Below are 17,556 nucleotides of genomic sequence, written 5' to 3'. Positions count from 1 at the left end.
GAGGTAGTGAATGTGACTAAGCACTTTTGTGAATGTCACAATGTACTCTCAGTACAACAATAATATAATAAAAATAAATAAATAAAAGTAAAATAAAATTAGGACTTCAATTTCTCTCTCTCTCTCTCTCTCTCTCTCTCTTTGTTTTTCAGCAGTTTGAACTCCAGATCTCGTGTTTGCTAGGAAGGCACTTGGGCCACATCGCTCCCCCCACAATTTCCTTAAAAGTTATGAGAATATTCAAATTATTAACTTCATATTGGATGAATTGTGGTAGTTTGTGCTTTTTGAAGTATTGGTCCTTTGTGAAACATAAGTTGTGAAACTTATGTGTGTAGAGTTATTTATAATATTTATTATTGTTATTAATTATTAAGATAGGGTCTTGCTATGTAGTGCAGGCTAACCTGGAACTCGCTCTGTAGCCTGGGCTGATCTTGAACTCATGATCTTCCTGCTCAGGGTCCCAAGTGCTGGGATCGCAGCCACACCTGGAATTTCTTATCTTTTTGATGTCTGCAGAATCTATAGTCGTGTTCCATTTTATTCCTGATAGTGGTACTGTGTGCCTTCTCCCTTTTTCCCTTTCTCCATCTTGCTAGAGGTTTGTTAATTGATTTTTAAATAGAACCAGCTTTTTTTTAAAACTATTTTTAGTATACATTGATAGTACAATGAAGTTTCCTTGTGATGATTCCATAGGTGTGTACAGGGTATTTTGAACAAGTTCATCCCCTCTATTATATTCCCTTAGCCCCGTAGCCCCTCTTTTTCCCCCTTCCCTTTTTCAAGCAGTATTTGGTGGGTCTTATTATGTTATCTTCATATATGTGTGTGTGTGTGTGTGGATTATGTATGCATGTTTATGTATGTATGTGCGTGTGTGTGTATGTATGTGTGTGTGAGACATGTAGTCTATCGTCTTCATTCACTCCCCACCAATGCCCTCTCCTTTCCTGTTGGTTGATAGAATTATTTAGTTCTTTTATATTTATTTTTTGCTGATTTTCTTTACTTCTTTTTTCTTTCTTCCTGCCTCTTTTTCCTGTCTTGTTTTTTGATGATTTTGCTGTGTAGCCCAGGTTGGCCTCAAACTTGAAATCTTCCTGCCTCAGCCTCCTGAGAGCTGGGATTAGTCATGAACCACCATGGCCAGTTTTTTTTCTTTCTGTTTTTTTGAGACAGAATCTCACTATATACCCAGACTAGCTTCAAACTCACTACTCAACTCAGGCTGGCCTTGAACTTGTGATCATCCTGCCTCAGCCTCCCAAGTGCTAGAATTATAGATGTATACCATATGCTGAATTTCCCACCTTGTTTCTATCTAAATTTCTCTCCAGTTGTATCAGTTGTTGAGAAAGAAGGTATTGGAGTCTACACCTGTAATCATGGGTTTTTCTGTTTCTTTTTAGAGTTTTATCAGTTTTTGCTTCACTTGTTTTGCAGCTCTGTTTGTGTTGCATACACGTTTAGGACAGATATTTATTCTTGGTGAACTGACCCTTTTGTCATTGCATGTTTTTCTCTATCTCTGGTAACTTCCTTGCTCTGAAGTGTACGTTATATGAGTTGAGTATAACTACTCCTGCTTTCTTTTGGTTAATGTTTGCATGATATATATTTTCCCATCTGCTTACTTTATTTTGTTTTTCTTTTTTTTGAGACAGGGTCTCCCTCTACATTCAGGCTGGGTTTGAACTCACTATGTAGCACAGACTTACCTTGAAATCCTAATCCTCTTGCCTCAGCTTCCGGAATGCTAGGATTACAGGTTTGTACCACCATGCCTGGCTTATCCACTTACTTTTAATCTATCTATAGAATTATGTTTGAAATTAGTTTTTTGTAGACAGCATATGGTTGGAAAAATTTTTTAATGCACTCTGCCATTTTTTTGGGCAGTACTGGGATTTGAACTCAGGGCTTTGTGCTTGCTAGGCAGCTCTATCACCTGAGTCACATATCCAGTCCTTTTTTGCTTTAATTATTTTGTGGCTAGGGTCTCTTGTTTTTGTCTGGGGCTGGCTTTGGACTGAGGTCCTCCTATCTATGCCTCAATGTAGCTGGGTCTGTAGGCATGTACCGCCATGCCTGGCTTATTTGTTGACATGGGCTCTCACTAACTTTTTTGCCTGTGCTGGCTTTGAACAGTGTTCTTTCTCATCTCTGCCTCCTGAGTAGCTGAGATTACAGGTGTGTGCTACTATGCCTCGCCTACCCATCTGTTTTTTTCCATTGGTGTTTTAGATCATTTACATTTATTGCAATTATTGACATGGTAGAGCTTATAACTGCCATTTAAGTTTTTGTTTTTTGTTTGTTTTGTTTTCTTTCTGAATTATGTTGTCTTTTCCCCATCTGCCTATGCATTACTTAGTCATTTCTTTTATAATTTTGTTTTCATTTATTTATTGTTTATTTGAGTGTCTCTCTTTGTATAGCCTTTTATGGTTACTCTAGTCATTAAATTAAATATTATGAGTAACTGTGATAAGATCTGTGTGTGTGTATGTGTGTGTAAATTGTGTATTGACCATTTTTTTGTTTTGTTTTTAGAGATAGGGTCTTGCTACGTAGTCCTAGGATGACTGTGAACTCCTGATCTATCTGCTTCAGCCTCCCAATGGTATCTGACATTTTACTGTTTCAAGTGAAGCATGGAATTCTTTCTTTCCCTTATGTTCTGTTACTGTCCCTGGTTATAAGTCTCAAATATTCCATTTACATACCTTTAGACCTATAGCAGTGTTGTCCTTTTTCCTTAGATTTAAAAAAACCCAAAAAACTCCAGAAAGAAAACATACTGTGTTTTCTCATGTTTTTTATTCTTTCTTTTTTTTTCTTCTTCCCTGATAGTCTAACATTACTTCTTTTATCATTTCCTTTCTATCTAGGGAACTTCCTATACCATTCTTTTAGGTTGTGTCTGATGGTGATGAATTCTGTTTTCCTTCTGAGATGTTTAAATTTTTCTGTTTTTCCTGAAGAATGTTTTCTATGAATACAGAATTCTGGATTGACACTTCTTTCATTTCAGCACTTGGGAAATATGTCCCTTCCTTGTGGCTTCCACAATTTCTGATGGGAATTCTATCATTATTAGGATTGTTTCCCCCTACAGATAAGGCTGCTTTCAGAATTTTTCTGTTGTTGCTTTCAAGATTTTTTTCCTTTGACTTTATAATTCTGAGGTTTGACTTTGATGTGCCTTGGCAGAGATTTCTGTGAAGTTTTCCCCTTTGAGTACACTGAGTTTCTTGATTTTGTAGGCTCATTTTTTGCCAAATTTGAGATATTCAATCATTATTTCTTCAAATAGATTTTTGGTTCTTCCTCTCTCTTCTCCTCTTCTGTGACCCCAATGATGTTAATGTCAGATTTGTGCTTAATCCATAGGTTCTTGTGGCCCTGTTAATTTTTTTGTTCTATTTTCTCTCTGTTATTTAAATTAGGTGGTTTTAATTCTTCTACCTTCAAGTTCAGTTTGTTTTCCTTGTCTCCGCCATTCTGCTGTTGAGCTCATTCATTTATGTTTTTAAAATTTCAGTTATTATATTTTTCAGTTCTAACATTTCCATTTGATTTCTCTTTAAATCTTCTGTTTCTTTCTTGAGGCTTTCTTTTTTCCTTTGTTTCAAGTATGTTCATAATTGTTCCTTGGAACATTTTTATGACAGCTATTTCAAAATGTCAGATAATTCTATCTCTGCCATATTAATGTTGATACCTATTGATTGTATTTTTAAGTTCAAGTTGAGATTTTCCTAGTGCTTACTATGAGAAGTGATTTTTTATTGAAACCTGGACAATTTGAGAATTATGTTATGAGACACCAGATCTTATTTAAAGCTCTTGCTTTTTCTGGATTTCCTCTAACACCATTCTAGCTGTGAGTCACCTTTGCATTAATGTTGGGTGGGGTAGCAATCCAGGTTCTCCACTCAGCCTCCATTGACACTTGAGGACAGGAGAGGTTCCTTATTACTGTGGAGTACAGATGGGAATTCTGGCTCCCCATGCTGCCTCTACTGATAGAGAGGCAGACTCTAACTTCTGAACAATGGTAAAAGTCTTGTGTCTCCTCTAGATCTTCTTGGATACCCAGTGGATTAGGGGAAGCACCCCATTGCCAGTGTGGAAGTCCAGACCTCCTACTTTTTTTGTTGGCATGGATGGAGGTGGATTCAAAGATTTTGTTTGAATGGTGTAGAGTAATTATTATCTAAAAGTTTTCTGTTTTTCTAGGCTTATTTTTTCCTGGTTCTATGAATAGAGATCAGGTTTTTGGGGGACTCACTTTGTCTATAATCATTGGCATTCTGTATGCCTGCTTTCTCTATGTTTGGGATATTTGAGATAATATAGAAACCCAGGAAATTCATCATTGCATCATTCTTGGGGTCTTTAGGTCCTTAGTTGACCATCTTTCCACTTTGTATATAAGGTCCAAGGTTGACTATCTATCTATCTATCTATCTATCTATCTATCTATCTATCTATCTATCTACCTATCTATCATCTCTGTCTTTCTGTGTGAATGGTCTAGTTGCACTGGCAGGAGAGACAGGAAAAAATACTTCTCTATCTTTCTGGAAACAGACTCTTTAGTGTATATTTAGACTATTTTTCAAGAAATTTCTTTAATTCCAGCCACAAATATGGTTATAAATGAAACTTTAGTCTTTAAAATTGAATCCAAATGGAAGATTGTTGAATGTAGGTTCTTTGAGATATTGAGCTACACTATTTCTTAGGAGTAAACCTCCTGCCTTGCATTTTACAGAGAAGTCTGGGTTTTATTATTTTAAATAAAAGCATTTTGGTTAACCAATACATTATGAGTGTGAGAAAAACCTAACAGAAGCCTGATCCCCAAGAATTTTCATTTTTTTTTTATTGTTGTGCTGGGTGTGGGTACATTGTAGCATTTACAAAGGTTCTTTCAATGTATCATATATATCATACTTGAATTCACCCCCTTCTTTTTTCCCCCCTCCCCTCTCCCATAATTCCTGGAACAAGTATCATTTTTGTATTTATGTACATGTATACATTGTTTGCATCATATTCATCTTTCTACCACCCCTTCACCTTGAACCTGTGCCCTCCCATTCTCTGATTTTATAGAAGAAAAACATAAAAGATAAAATGAGAAACATGACATTTTGCTAGTTTCAGATAAAGATAGCTATGCAGGGAGTTTCCTTGTGTTGTTTCCATGCATATATGTATTATAGCTTCAACTGATTCCCCTCTTCCAGTCCTCTTATTCCTCCCTAGTCTGCTTCCCATGGTGGCCCCAGCCAGTTTAAAATTTCTGTATTCCTTCCTGTACAGTGAGCACATCAACTGCATTCAAGTTTTTGGTTTCCTTCCCTTGCCCTATCCCTCCCTTGCATAGCCTCCCCTTAGTGTGACCCCTGCCCCATAATATTGCTGCATTTGTTTTAGGTCTGTAATCCACATATGAGGGAGAACATGTGGCTTTTGGCCTTCTGAGCCTGGCTAACTTCACTTAAGATGATATTCTCCAATTCCATCCATTTACTTGTGAATGACCAAATTTCATTCTTCTTTGTGGCTGAGTAAAATTCCATTGTGTGTAAATACCACATTTTCTTAATTCATTTGTCAGCAGCGGGGCATCTTGGCTCCATAGCTTGGCTATTGTGAATAGTGCTGCAATAAACATGAGTGTGCAGATGCTTTTGTAGTCACCTGACTCACATTCCTTCAGGTATATCCCTAGGACTGGTATTGCTGGATCATATAGCAGATCTATGTTTAATGTTTTAAGGAACCTCCATATTGTTTTCCATAGTGGTTATACTAGGTTACATTCCCACAAGCAGTGTATGAGGGTTCCTTTTTCCCCACATTGTCACCAACATTTGTTGGTGGTGGTGTTCTTGATGAGGTGGAATCTTAGTGTGGCTTTGATTTGCATTTTCTTTATGGCCAGGGATGGTGAGCATTTTTTCATGTGTTAGCTATTTGGATTTCTTCCTTTGAAAAAGTTCTGTTCAGTTCCATTGCCCATTTCTTTATTGGGTCATTGATTTTTTTGGGAGTTTGATTTTTTGAGCTCCCTGTATATTCTGGTTCTCAATCCCTTATTTGATGTATAGCTAGCAAAGATTTTTCTCCCATTCTGTGGGTGGCCTCTTCAATTTGGAGACCATTTCTTTTGTTGGGCAGAAGCTATTTAATTTCATGTAGTCCCATTTGTTGGTCCTTTCTCTTAGTTGCTGAGCCACTTGTGTTCTACTGAGGAAGTCCTTGCCTATGCCTATTGCTGCCAGTGTATTCCCTGCTGTTTCCTGTGCTAGCTTCAGGGTTTCAGGTCTTTTATTAAGTTCCTTAATCCACTTTGAGTTGATACTTGTACAGGGTGACAAACTTGGATCTAGTTTCAGTTTTCTGCATGCATATATCCAGTTTTCCTGGTTACATTTGTTGAAGAGGCTGTCTTTCCTCCATTGTGTGTTTTTGGCACCTTTGTAAAAAATTAGGTGGGTGTAGCTATGTAGCTTCATATCTGGGTCCTCTATTCTGTTCTACTGGTCTTCATATCTGTTTTTGTGTCAGTACCATGCTGTTTTTATTACTATGGCTTTGTTGTATAGTTTGAAGTTGGGTATTGTGATATCTCTGGTGTTGCTCTTTTTGCTCAGTATTGCCTTGGCTATTTGCAGTCTTTTGTGTTTCCAAATGAACTTTAGGATTGATTTTTCAATTTCTGTGATGAATGTCATTGGGATTTTGATGGGAATTGCATTAAACATATAGATTGCTTTTGGTAGTATAGCCAGTTTTACTATGTTGATTCTGCCAATCCATGAGCATGGGAGATCTCTCCACCTTCTGTAATTTTTGATTTCTTTCTTCAATGACTTATAGTTTTCCTTATAGAGGTCATTTATATCCTTTATTAAGGTTATTCCTATGCATTTGATTTTTTTGAGGCTATTGTAAATGGAATTGTTTTCCTATATCCTTTCTCAATTTGTTCGTTGTTGGTGTATAGAAAGGCTACTGATTTTTGTAAGTTGATTTTGTATACTGCTACTTTGCTGAAGCTATTTGTGGTATCTAGGAGATTTTTGGTGGAATTTTTCAGATCTTTAAGGTATAAGGTCATGTCCTTTGTGAACAGGGACAGTTTGACTTCTTCTTTACCTATTTGTATTCCTTTTATTTCTTCTTCCTGCCTTATTGCTCTGGCTAGGAATTCCAAGACTATGTTGATAGGATTGGAGAGAGTGGGCACCCTTGTCTCATTCCTGACTTTAGAGGAAATGGTTTCAGTTTTTTCCTATTAAGTATGATGTTGGCTAAAGGTATGTATAGCCTTTATTATGTTGAGGTACTTTCCTTCTATTCCTCGTTTCATCAGAGCTTTTATCATGAAATGGAGTCGAATTTTATTGAAGGCTTTTTCTGCATCTATTGAGATGATCAGGTAGTTTTTGTCTTTGCTTCTGTTAATATGCTGTATTACATTTAATGATCTGCATATGTTGAACCATCCCTGCATCCCTGGGATGAAGCTGAGTTGGTCATGGTGAATGATTTTTCTGATATGTTGTTGGATTTCATTTGCTATTTTTATTTTATCAAGGATTTTTGCATCTATGTTCATTAAGGAGATTGGCCTGTAGTTCTTCTTTTTGGATGTGTCCTTGTCTGCTTTTGGGATGAGTGTAATACTGGCTTCTTAGAATGAGTTAGGCAATGTTCCATCCCTTTCTCTTTTGTGGAAAAGTTAAAGGAGTGTTGATATTAGTTCTTCTTTAAAGATCTGGTAGAATTCAGTGGAGAATCTATCCTTGACTTTTCTTTTTGGGGAGACTCTTTATTGCTGCTTCAATTTCATTGCATGTTATAGATCTGTTGAACATTAATAATCTCTTGATTCACTTTTGGATAGTCATATATATCTAGAAATTTGTTCATTTCTTCTAGATTTTCCAATTTATTTGAATAGGTTCTCATAGTAGTCCCTGATGATTCCCTGGATTTCCTTGGTGTTTGTTGTTATCTCCCCTTTTTTGTTTCTAATTTTATTAATTTGGGTCTTTTCCCTCCTCATTTTAGTTAGATTTTCCAGGGTTTTGTCAATCTTGTTTATTTTTTCAAAGAACTAGCTTCTGTTTTGTTGATTCTTGATTCTTGGTTTTTTTTTTTTTTTTTTTGGTCTCTATTTCATTGACTTTAGCCCTTATTTTTATTATTCTCTCCTGCTTGTTTTGTGTCTAGCTTGTTCTTGTTTTTCTAGGAGTTTGTGATGTAGCATTAGGTCATTTTTTTTTTTGAGATCTTTCTGTCCTTTTAATATATGCACTCATGGCTATCAACTTTCCTTTTAGGACTGCCTTTGCTGTATCACATAGGTTCTGATGGGTTTCCATTTTTATTAAATTCTAGGAACTTTTTGATTTCCTCCCTTATTTCTTCTATGACTCACTGATCATTGAGCAATGTGTTGTTCAGCCTCCAATTGTTTGTGTATTTTCTGCTGCTGCTTTTGTTGTTGAGTTCTAATTTTATTGCATTGTGATCAGATAATATGCAGAAGTTTATTTCAATTTTCTTGTATTTGTTGAGACTTGCTTTGTGCCCTAAGATATGGTCTATTTTAGAGAAAGTTCTATGGGCTGCTGAGAAGAATGTATATTGTGCTGTTGCAGGATGGAATACTCTGCAGACATCATCAGTTCCAGTAGCATATGGTGTAATTTAGTTCTAGGATTTCTTTGTTGATTTTTGTCTGAATGACCTATTTATTGTTAATATAGGGGTATTAAAGTCCCCCACGACCACTGAGTTTGGATCTATATGTGGTTTTTAAGTCTTTTAGTATGTTTCATTGAACATATTAAATGACAGTTGTGTGTACTGACATTGGATGCATATAAGTTGATAATTGTTATTTCCTCTTGATGTATTGCTCCTTAAGGATTTTCATTTTGGAAAATGAGATTACTTTTTTCTTTTCTATTTTTTTTAGCTTATTAAAAAAAAGCTAATTGAGATTAAAGCCAGGGCCTCACCCATAGTAGGAAGCTCTACCACTGAGCTCCTTTAGTTGGTAATGAGACATCACAGTCTACCCATAGGCAACTGACATTTATTTTGATGCATTATTTTGCTAATCACCTAGATTATTGTCAGAGAATAATGATAACAGCAATAATAAAAGTGAACACTTACAGAATAGTTTACTATGAGGCAGGTAAGAGTCAGTGAGCTCTCTAGAGCTGTTTTTTGTTTTTACTGTCTCACATAAAATTCACTGTGGGCTTATTCAGAAGATAGTAATATTTTCTTCAGCTTACAGAGGAATTAATAGAACTTCAAAGAAGTTAACAGCCGTGGGAGAAACTGAGTGTCACTCACACCATCATTCATATTGTAGACAAGCACCATCTGATAGAAATAGCCTCAACAATAATAGCCACATTAAAAAGGCAAAAATGTAAGAGTAGTTTTAATAATATATTTTATTTAACTCAATATAGTTGGAATATTATCATTTCAACACACCATCAGTATAAAAGTTGTTATTGAGACATTTACCTTCATTTTCTGCACTAAGCATATACATACTTAATTTCCAGCACATCTCAGTTTGGAGACTAATTTTTTATTAGAAAAAATTAATCTATATTTAGATTTCATAAAATATATAGTTGAGAAAGTCAATACATATACATAAGTCATTCCAAACACAGTCAGAAGTTCTCCAATAAGTAATTATGGTGTATAATTAAATTAAAAAAATTTTTTTTCAGTACTGGGGATTGAACCCAGGACCTCCTGTTTACTAAGGAAGTGCTTTACCATTTGTACTATGATCCCAGTCCTAAGTTAAAGTTTAAATTAATTAAAATAGAATACAATTAAAAATACTTTCTCAATCACTGTAACCAGATTTCAAGTGCTCATTTAGCCATGAGTGAGCTTTCTAGAGCATTCTGTTATTCTGCCTGAATCCAATTTTCTTTAGAGGGTAGACTCTCAAGAGGAACAAAACTTATACCACAGCCAGAAAGAGGGAGAAATTCATGGAAGTGAAAGAAGGGTCAGCCAAAGGTCAAGAGAAAAGACCTTCCTTTTGGCTCTTGCTAAGGTTACAGTAGGTTCTAGAATCCTAGGTAGCCAGGGAAGGAAGTTGACATGTTTTTCCTCCATTTCTGAGAATATATTACATGTGTAGCTCAGTAAACCTGGCTTTTCCAAGAGGGCTGTCTTGATCTATCAAGGATTAAAGCTAAATGAAAATAGCATTGAGCTCCTAACAGAATACCTCATCAGCTGAGCATTCTGTGAGCTCATGAGCCATGCCCTGTAACGATTAGTCACTCAGTGAGAGGTCCAAGCAAAAGCTGAACCCTCCACCACAAACCATGGAATTAAAAAGACCTCAGATTTATTCTTGTGGTAGTTGCTCACGGGGGCCCGTCAGGTTATGGAATGTGTCCTGAAGTGGCAGAAATTGTACCCTGGACCTGAAGGGTAGTTCTTGACCTTTCAAATCCATTTCACAGCAATAAATAATTTCATGAACTCTCTTAGAAGCAGGACAATTCACTTTTTGTTATTTTTGCAAGTAACTAGAAAATAAAGAAGTGATTTTAGATTTTTAAAAAACAGCTTAAGGGCTGGGGTTGTAGCTCAGTGCTAGAGTGCTTGTCTAGCATGTGTAAAGCCCTTGCTTCTATCCCCAGTACAGAAAAAATCAAGAGAGGTATATAATTAAAGATTATATTGAAACATAGTTTGGCATATTTTGTGATGATACTTATTATGCATAAAGGCCAATTTTTAACTTTCTCCTACTTACCAAATGACAAATGCTATTTAATTTACTCTAAACAAATTGCAGGAAAAAGCCTGAACTGACAAATGAATATAAAAATAGCATTATAACTCATTTGCTTTGGAGACTAGATGCATATTACGATGTAGACTGAGACTGGACTATGTATTATAGCACCAATTATAATGGCAGTGACAATCCGATGGCTGGAATTCTTGCATTTTGTGTGCTTAAAAATTTAAATCATTACTTTAATTTGATTATCTTGCATGTTTTATTTGTCCAAGGAAAGATAGATTGAGGGCTCTGGGCTCTCAATATATGGAAACACATACTCATTTGCACAGAGGTTAAGAGAATGAATTTTGAAATCAATTGTCTGGGTTTGAATGTGACTCTGCCATTTCCCAGCTGTGTGACACTGGGAAGTTACCTAAACTCTCAGTACCTTCTTTACCTTGGCTAAAAATTTGATTTTTTTCTTAGCTTAAGCTTCTTCTTACTTTTCTTTTTCTATTTTTTTTTTTTGAGACAGAGACTCATATAGGCCTGGCTAGCCTCAAACACATGATCCTCCTGCCTCCTGAGAGCTGGGATTATGGGCATGCACCACTATGTCTGGCTCTTAAAAATGATGTCAGTTATAGTATCTGCTTCCTGGAGGCTGTTGTGAGAATTAGACCAGTTCACATATGCAGGGGGCTTACAACAGCTCACGTGAAAGGCTCAGTGAATGTCAGCTATGGTGTATTTCCACCTGTATCTTCCGTCAACACATCAAAAGCTGAAGTTATCAGTTACTTGCTCTCCATCTACTTTCTGTGTAAGCTAGAAGTACTCTTCACACTAAAAGCCCATGATACAACTTTTCTTCTACTTCCCCTTCATCTAGTCACTCAGTAAACACTGACTGTTTCAGCTCTTATTTCTAAAAGTTATTGATTCTTCTATCTCTATGACCATTGCCTCTTAAATGTTCCTTCTGTTATTTTTTGCCCACTCAATTTTTCACATAGTACAGACCCAGTTATGACCTAAGTCTGAGCAAAGTCCTCTCCCACCAGTGGTTCTCCATTGCTTATAAGACAGATCCAAGTTGCTTAGCATAGAGTGAATATATGGTCTTCTGTAATCAGTTTCTGCAGATTCATTCATTCATTCATTCATTTATTCAACAAACACTTATTGAGCACTTACCATGTATTAGTCTACAGCTCTGCTACATCTGCCTGATGTTTTTTCTGAATGCCATGCTGTTTATAGTTTCTTGAACTTATAGCCATTTCTAACCTCTCACAAGTTCTTTCCTTTGAATGCTCTTTCCTGAAGCCACTTAGCCTCTGACCCAGGACTTGGATTCATATTTTTCCTGGCTATATACCCAAAGCTCCCTGTCCACCACACCACAGTTCAGGACCCAGCACCTGTCCTGCATTAGCCTCTCAGAAAAAGCTTTCTGAAACCATGAGGCTATTTATGGCAACAATCAACCTAGCTTTGAGGTAGATTTACTAGTTGTTATAGAGATCATCTTGAATCACTTTCTGACTTCTCTTCACCTTAGTGAGTTTCAAATTCTTTAGTCTTAGAAAGGCCTGGGCACTTATATGGTTTTTATTGTGAATTTTAGGAGAGGTACTGTGCCTCACATTGGTCTAATACATTGGTCTGGACAAAGCGACCATAAGATATCTGAATGTGTCCTCTGTCCAACTGCCCAAGTTTGTCTGAGGCTACAAAAGTAGAAGAATAAGTTTTTGACCAGGGTGGTGGTACATGACTATAATCCCAGCACTTGGGAGGCAGGAAGAACTTGAGTTCAAGGTTAGCCTAGGCTGCATAGTAAGACCAGGTCTTAAAACAAAAATGAACAAAACCCCCCCAAAAACCCATAGCTTTTGGGATCAGTTTCTTGTCTTCCCTTTCCCAGGCCTGCCATAGCTTACATTTCTTCCTTTTGTTTGCAGTACTGAGGTTGGAAATCGGGGCCTCAGGCTTGCTAGACAGGCATTCTTCCTGCCTGAGCCACACTTCTTGTTTCATTCCGTGTCCACTTTGAGCAAGCCCTCTCCAGAACCACTTCTTATGACCCTGCAGGCCCTTGGTGTAGAATCTTTTTCTCCACTTGCCCACAGTTCCCCACACTGTGTGTGAGTTTGATGATCTTTCTCCAGATCCCAGTCTTTTCCTAGTACTGAAACCTGGCTCCTCACTGTCTCAGTCTCTGTTCTCCTGTTCTTTCTTTGTGCGAACTGATCGGCTTCTTAAATTTGCATAAATTTCATAGAGGAAGGTAAGAACTTTCCAGGACATCTCTCTTGAGAGCTTGGGCACAGATGGGGTGTTTTGGGTGTGTGAGTGGGGGGGGGGTGATGGTGATGAGGGTATCAGGAGTAGAACTGAGGGGCTTTACTTAGAAGTTAATTTGACTGTATCCTAAGGCAGAACATGCTGGAGAACTAGGAGAGAACAATCAATCCCACGAGCGCTTTCAAATCCTCTAAGCTTAGTTTGAACATAAGACGAGGAAAAGCCACCAGTTCTGGCTCATAGGAAGAATATATAATGCATGCTCCTGTTGCTCTGCCAAGACTGTGCTAGGAACAATGCCTGGCGTAAGAGGCAATGGGTTTACATTTGCAGAACCTCACTTTTTCTAGGAACAGTTGCTCAATTGTCTCTCACTTTAGCTCCAAAAGCCACCCGTGACAGTGACCGAAGTTGAGAGTACAAGAGGGCTAATTATTTTAATTCTTTGTTTCTGAGAAGGTTCGTTTTACTGCTGGATTCTCCAGTTCCAAGAGAAAAATGAAACTGTAAAGAAAGCTTTGAGGTGCTTTGGCTTTCCCCAAAAAGCTGTCCTAGCTGGGGGTGAGGAGTGTGGTGAGCAGAACGATAGCACTGATGCCCAGATTGGTCTTCCTGAGAACTGCCCTGGCTTCCTTCCTGTCCTCTGTGGCTCCTCCTTCCATGCCTCTCTCCCTTCCCCATCTTTATTCTTTCGCTAGGACCCAGGCTCTGTTTTATGCTGTCTCAAAGTCACTCAAATATGAGGTAGTAGTATTGCAAGCAGAAGCCCTTTTCTCAGGTGGCCTGGGGTACCAAATCCTAGTCTGAATCCTCACTGCCTTGCTGTTCCACACTTCTGACATCTTGGGGGCCTTACCACGACTCTGCTGAAATTGGCCCAGCCTTTCTCAAACGTCAGTCTCTTCTGAATACTCTTCAGAAGTCTGAAAGAACATACTGTCATTCTTTCTTAACTCTTTTAAAAAATTTGGCTGACTTTAATAAACTGCAATAAACTTACTAAAATAGGAACTTTAAATAATCAGCATAAGTGGAAAGTCATTATCCAATGGAAGTTAATGTTAACAATGGAAATGATCATTAAAGTAAAAGCTTTAGATGAATTAAGTTTAGCAGAGTTTGATGGAGCAAGAGGGCATTTGTACTTTGGGCAGTCCTCAGAACCAAAAGAGGCTCAGAGCAGTCAGCTACAAAAAACAAGCAGGCAGTTATTTGCAGATGGAAAAAGGAAGTGATGGATAGAAATGAGATGGTTACAGCTTGCATCCATCTCATTTAAACTGTCAATTAATTCAAATTCAGAAACTGTGAGGGTTAATGAAAACTTTCTTGGGGTCTTAGAATTGCAGTCCAGGAGACCAGGTTCAGATAACCCTGATTCAATGTTCCCAAGAAGGCAGGCTAAGTGCGACCTTATGAGACTATGGAAGGTTTAGAAGGAAGTGTGTGTGTGTGTTACATAACTAATAGTTAAAGAAAGGATGTGTAAGTAGAATGGAAATGTCCATAAAACATGAGTCGGATAATGTCTTGATATGCATCTTGAGCCTGTGGGCACAATGTAATCAGCAGGTTATTCCAGATGACTGTGGTCGGAGGGTGGAGGTGACCAAGTTCACATTCGTAGTCAACAGTTTGACTGGTGCATAAGTCCTGACCTCTTACTGGCCTCCTGACTCCAGTGCGTAAAGTTCTTCCTATGTTGCCCTTGTTATAACTTTCCTTTTGTTTTCACAGAACCTGGTCTGATTTTTTTGGCCACCAATAATTGACTAAAGCTTGGCTATTGTGATTGGCTGAGATTTAGCTATTTGTTACAAAGGTATACTCCTATGTAAGGCTTTTGGTCAATTTGCATAGTAAGTTAGGTTGCTGTCTTTAATGAAAGGACTTCAATGAAAAGGCTGGGGTGGAGCTCAGTGGTAGAGCACATTGTTTGGCCAAGTTGCCACTTCTGTGTTTTGACACTCTAAGAACAATGACCATCCCTGAGAGTTTTCATTGGGTTGAGTGAGACAAACATAAAGTGTTGAGCATGCTCCTAAAAATAAAAAGCACTCAAGAATGTTAACTGTTTCGAGGTGCTGGTGGTTCACACCTGTAATCCTAGCTCGTCAGGCGGCAGAGATCAGGAGGATTGCCAGCCTGGGAAAACAGTTTGTGAGACCCTATTTTGAACAAACCCTTCACAAAAATGGGCTAGTGGAGTGGCTCAAAGTGTAGGCCCTAAATTCAAATCCTAGTACTGCAAAAAAAAAAAAAAAAAAATTCTCCACTTAGTTCTCCCACTGGTGCAAGGAATGAAATTTGAACACAGGCCCTCTTGCCTTTGTGTTTGACAGTCTGTTGCACAGGGCAGTTTGATATTCAAGCAACCACTCCCCTGCCCCATTCTGCCAAAGAGAAATTCATGACTGCACAATTCCCAAAGCCACTTGCTTGGTAATTAACCTACACTGCTTTTTTAAAAATGTCAGCCTTGAGCTGGGCAAGGAGGCATAGGTCTGTAGTCTCAGGAACTCAGGAAGGTAAGGTAGGAGGATGTTTTCAGCCCAGGAGCTGAAGACCAGCCTGGGCACCTTGTTTCAAAAACAAAATAAACAAACAGCCCAACCTTATCAGGTATACTTTACATATAATAAAACCATTCAAATGTAATTTTGGTGAATTCTGACAATTTCTGTTTCTATGTGACCACCGACACAAATTTCACCTTCAGAAGTTCCTCTGGGCCCCTTCCCACTCAATTGCTCTTTCTTTTTCCCTCTAGCTTTCTGTCTTGTTATTGTAGACTCTAGTCTTTTTTGTTGCCGAGAACTATCCCATTGTGTGGGTAATCGTTTCCTGGCATTTTTCTGTTCATGGACACTTATTTCACAGCAACTCAGTGCAATCCATTTGTCTCAGTCTCCACTAATGTTACTGTCCCCTGAGAGCCAGCATCTCTCACTGGACCTCTGCGAATTGCCTCACAGGATGATCTCCAAGCCTCCTTTGCAGCCCTCCTTCACCTAATTCTCCACCATGCAGGCAGGTGATGTCTGGAGGTGCAAATCTGATCAAGAATCATCAATTTATCTTAAAACTTTTCATCCTTGGATGAAGATCAATGCCCTGCCTGACCCAGCTTCTTCCTGCCTGTGTGACGTGTTTTATGATGGCTTTGGCCAGTGGCTCATTGCCTTCCAGTCTCTCTGACCTTCTTAAAGTCATCTTATGCATGTGCCACTCACTGTCACAGTCTGAAGACTGCAAGTGTAATTGCCTTCAAAGAAGTTTGTCCTCCTTCTGAACCTTCCCGGCTCTCTCAGCCCCATGGGCTGACACCTACTTCCTCCTCTCAGCCCCAGCAAACCCCATGTCTTCAGGGAAGCCTCTTAAACCCTTCTGGTTGGGTCAGCTCATTTGTTTTCTCAAGGAGTTGTTATCTCTTGCCGATTTCACTTCTCTGGTAGGAAGTGATTGGCATCCATGACACACACCTTAGAGACAAAGGCAGGCAAGGCCATGTCTTTTTCACAACCTGTTGACTCATATACATTACTTAGCTCTTGGTACATAATAGACACCTGGTAAATAGAAGCTAAATGAGTGAATGAATGAACTCACCCTCAGTTCTGCCAAGTGTCTCCCACTAGCATTTCCAAGAGCCACAGGTAGAAAAAGCTAGTATTGACTTCTGGAAGGGGGTACTCAGAAAGAGGACTATATTTTTGGAAGATTAATTTTGTGATTATCTTACCATTGGTATTTGGGGGGGGAAGGGATGCCCCTACCTTATGAGCTTTGGAAAGGAGTTTGCCTTCTAGAGAATCTAAACTATAAAGCAAGAATACAAAGAATCAAATTATACTGGGTGAGTTATCTTAAAAGGATGGGCTGGCCTCTAGGCCCCAAAGACAGAGGCACTGAAAGGATGTGTCCTTCAGAAAAAAGGGTAGCCTCCGCTATCTTTTATTGTTTTTGTGGTGCCTCTGATCGAACCCAGAGCCTAGCGCATGCCAGGCAAGCACTGTACCACTGAACTCCACTCCCAGCCCTAATTTCTGCATATTTAACTGGAGATGTGGCTCCCATGGTGCTTTCCAAGCACAAGGCCCTAAGTTCAAACCCAAGTATCACCAAGAGAAGCCTATTTACTGCGTATTTAACAAATAGGTTTTTATACCTCAGTTTCCTAATTGTAAAATTGCAATAAGAATGGGTAACAATTAATTGAGTCCCTACTATGTGTCAAACACTGTGGTAAAATGCTTAACTTTAGTGTTATCTCATTAATTCTCAGTGCAACCTAGGAGGGAGAGAGCATGGAGGAACACACTCAGAATAATGTAGCCAGTAAACCAGAGGGGGAGTTTTTATACCCAAAGTAGGTGGTCCCAAGACCATCCTTCTGAACACTTCACTACTCTATGGAATTA

General features: G+C 38.4%; 1 long non-coding RNA gene across 1 annotated transcript in view; it reads left to right on the top strand.

The window, feature by feature from the left end:
- Positions 1-17,556, top strand: part of LOC141425813 (uncharacterized) — a 100,960-nt gene that overhangs the window by 64,275 nt on the left and 19,129 nt on the right. The window lies entirely within an intron of this gene.

The sequence above is a fragment of the Castor canadensis genome, chromosome 8 (assembly GCF_047511655.1).
Source record: "Castor canadensis chromosome 8, mCasCan1.hap1v2, whole genome shotgun sequence".
NCBI lineage: Eukaryota > Metazoa > Chordata > Mammalia > Rodentia > Castoridae > Castor > Castor canadensis.
The sequence above is the reverse complement of the archived record's forward strand: the minus strand, read 5'-3'. Positions and strand labels throughout refer to the sequence as shown.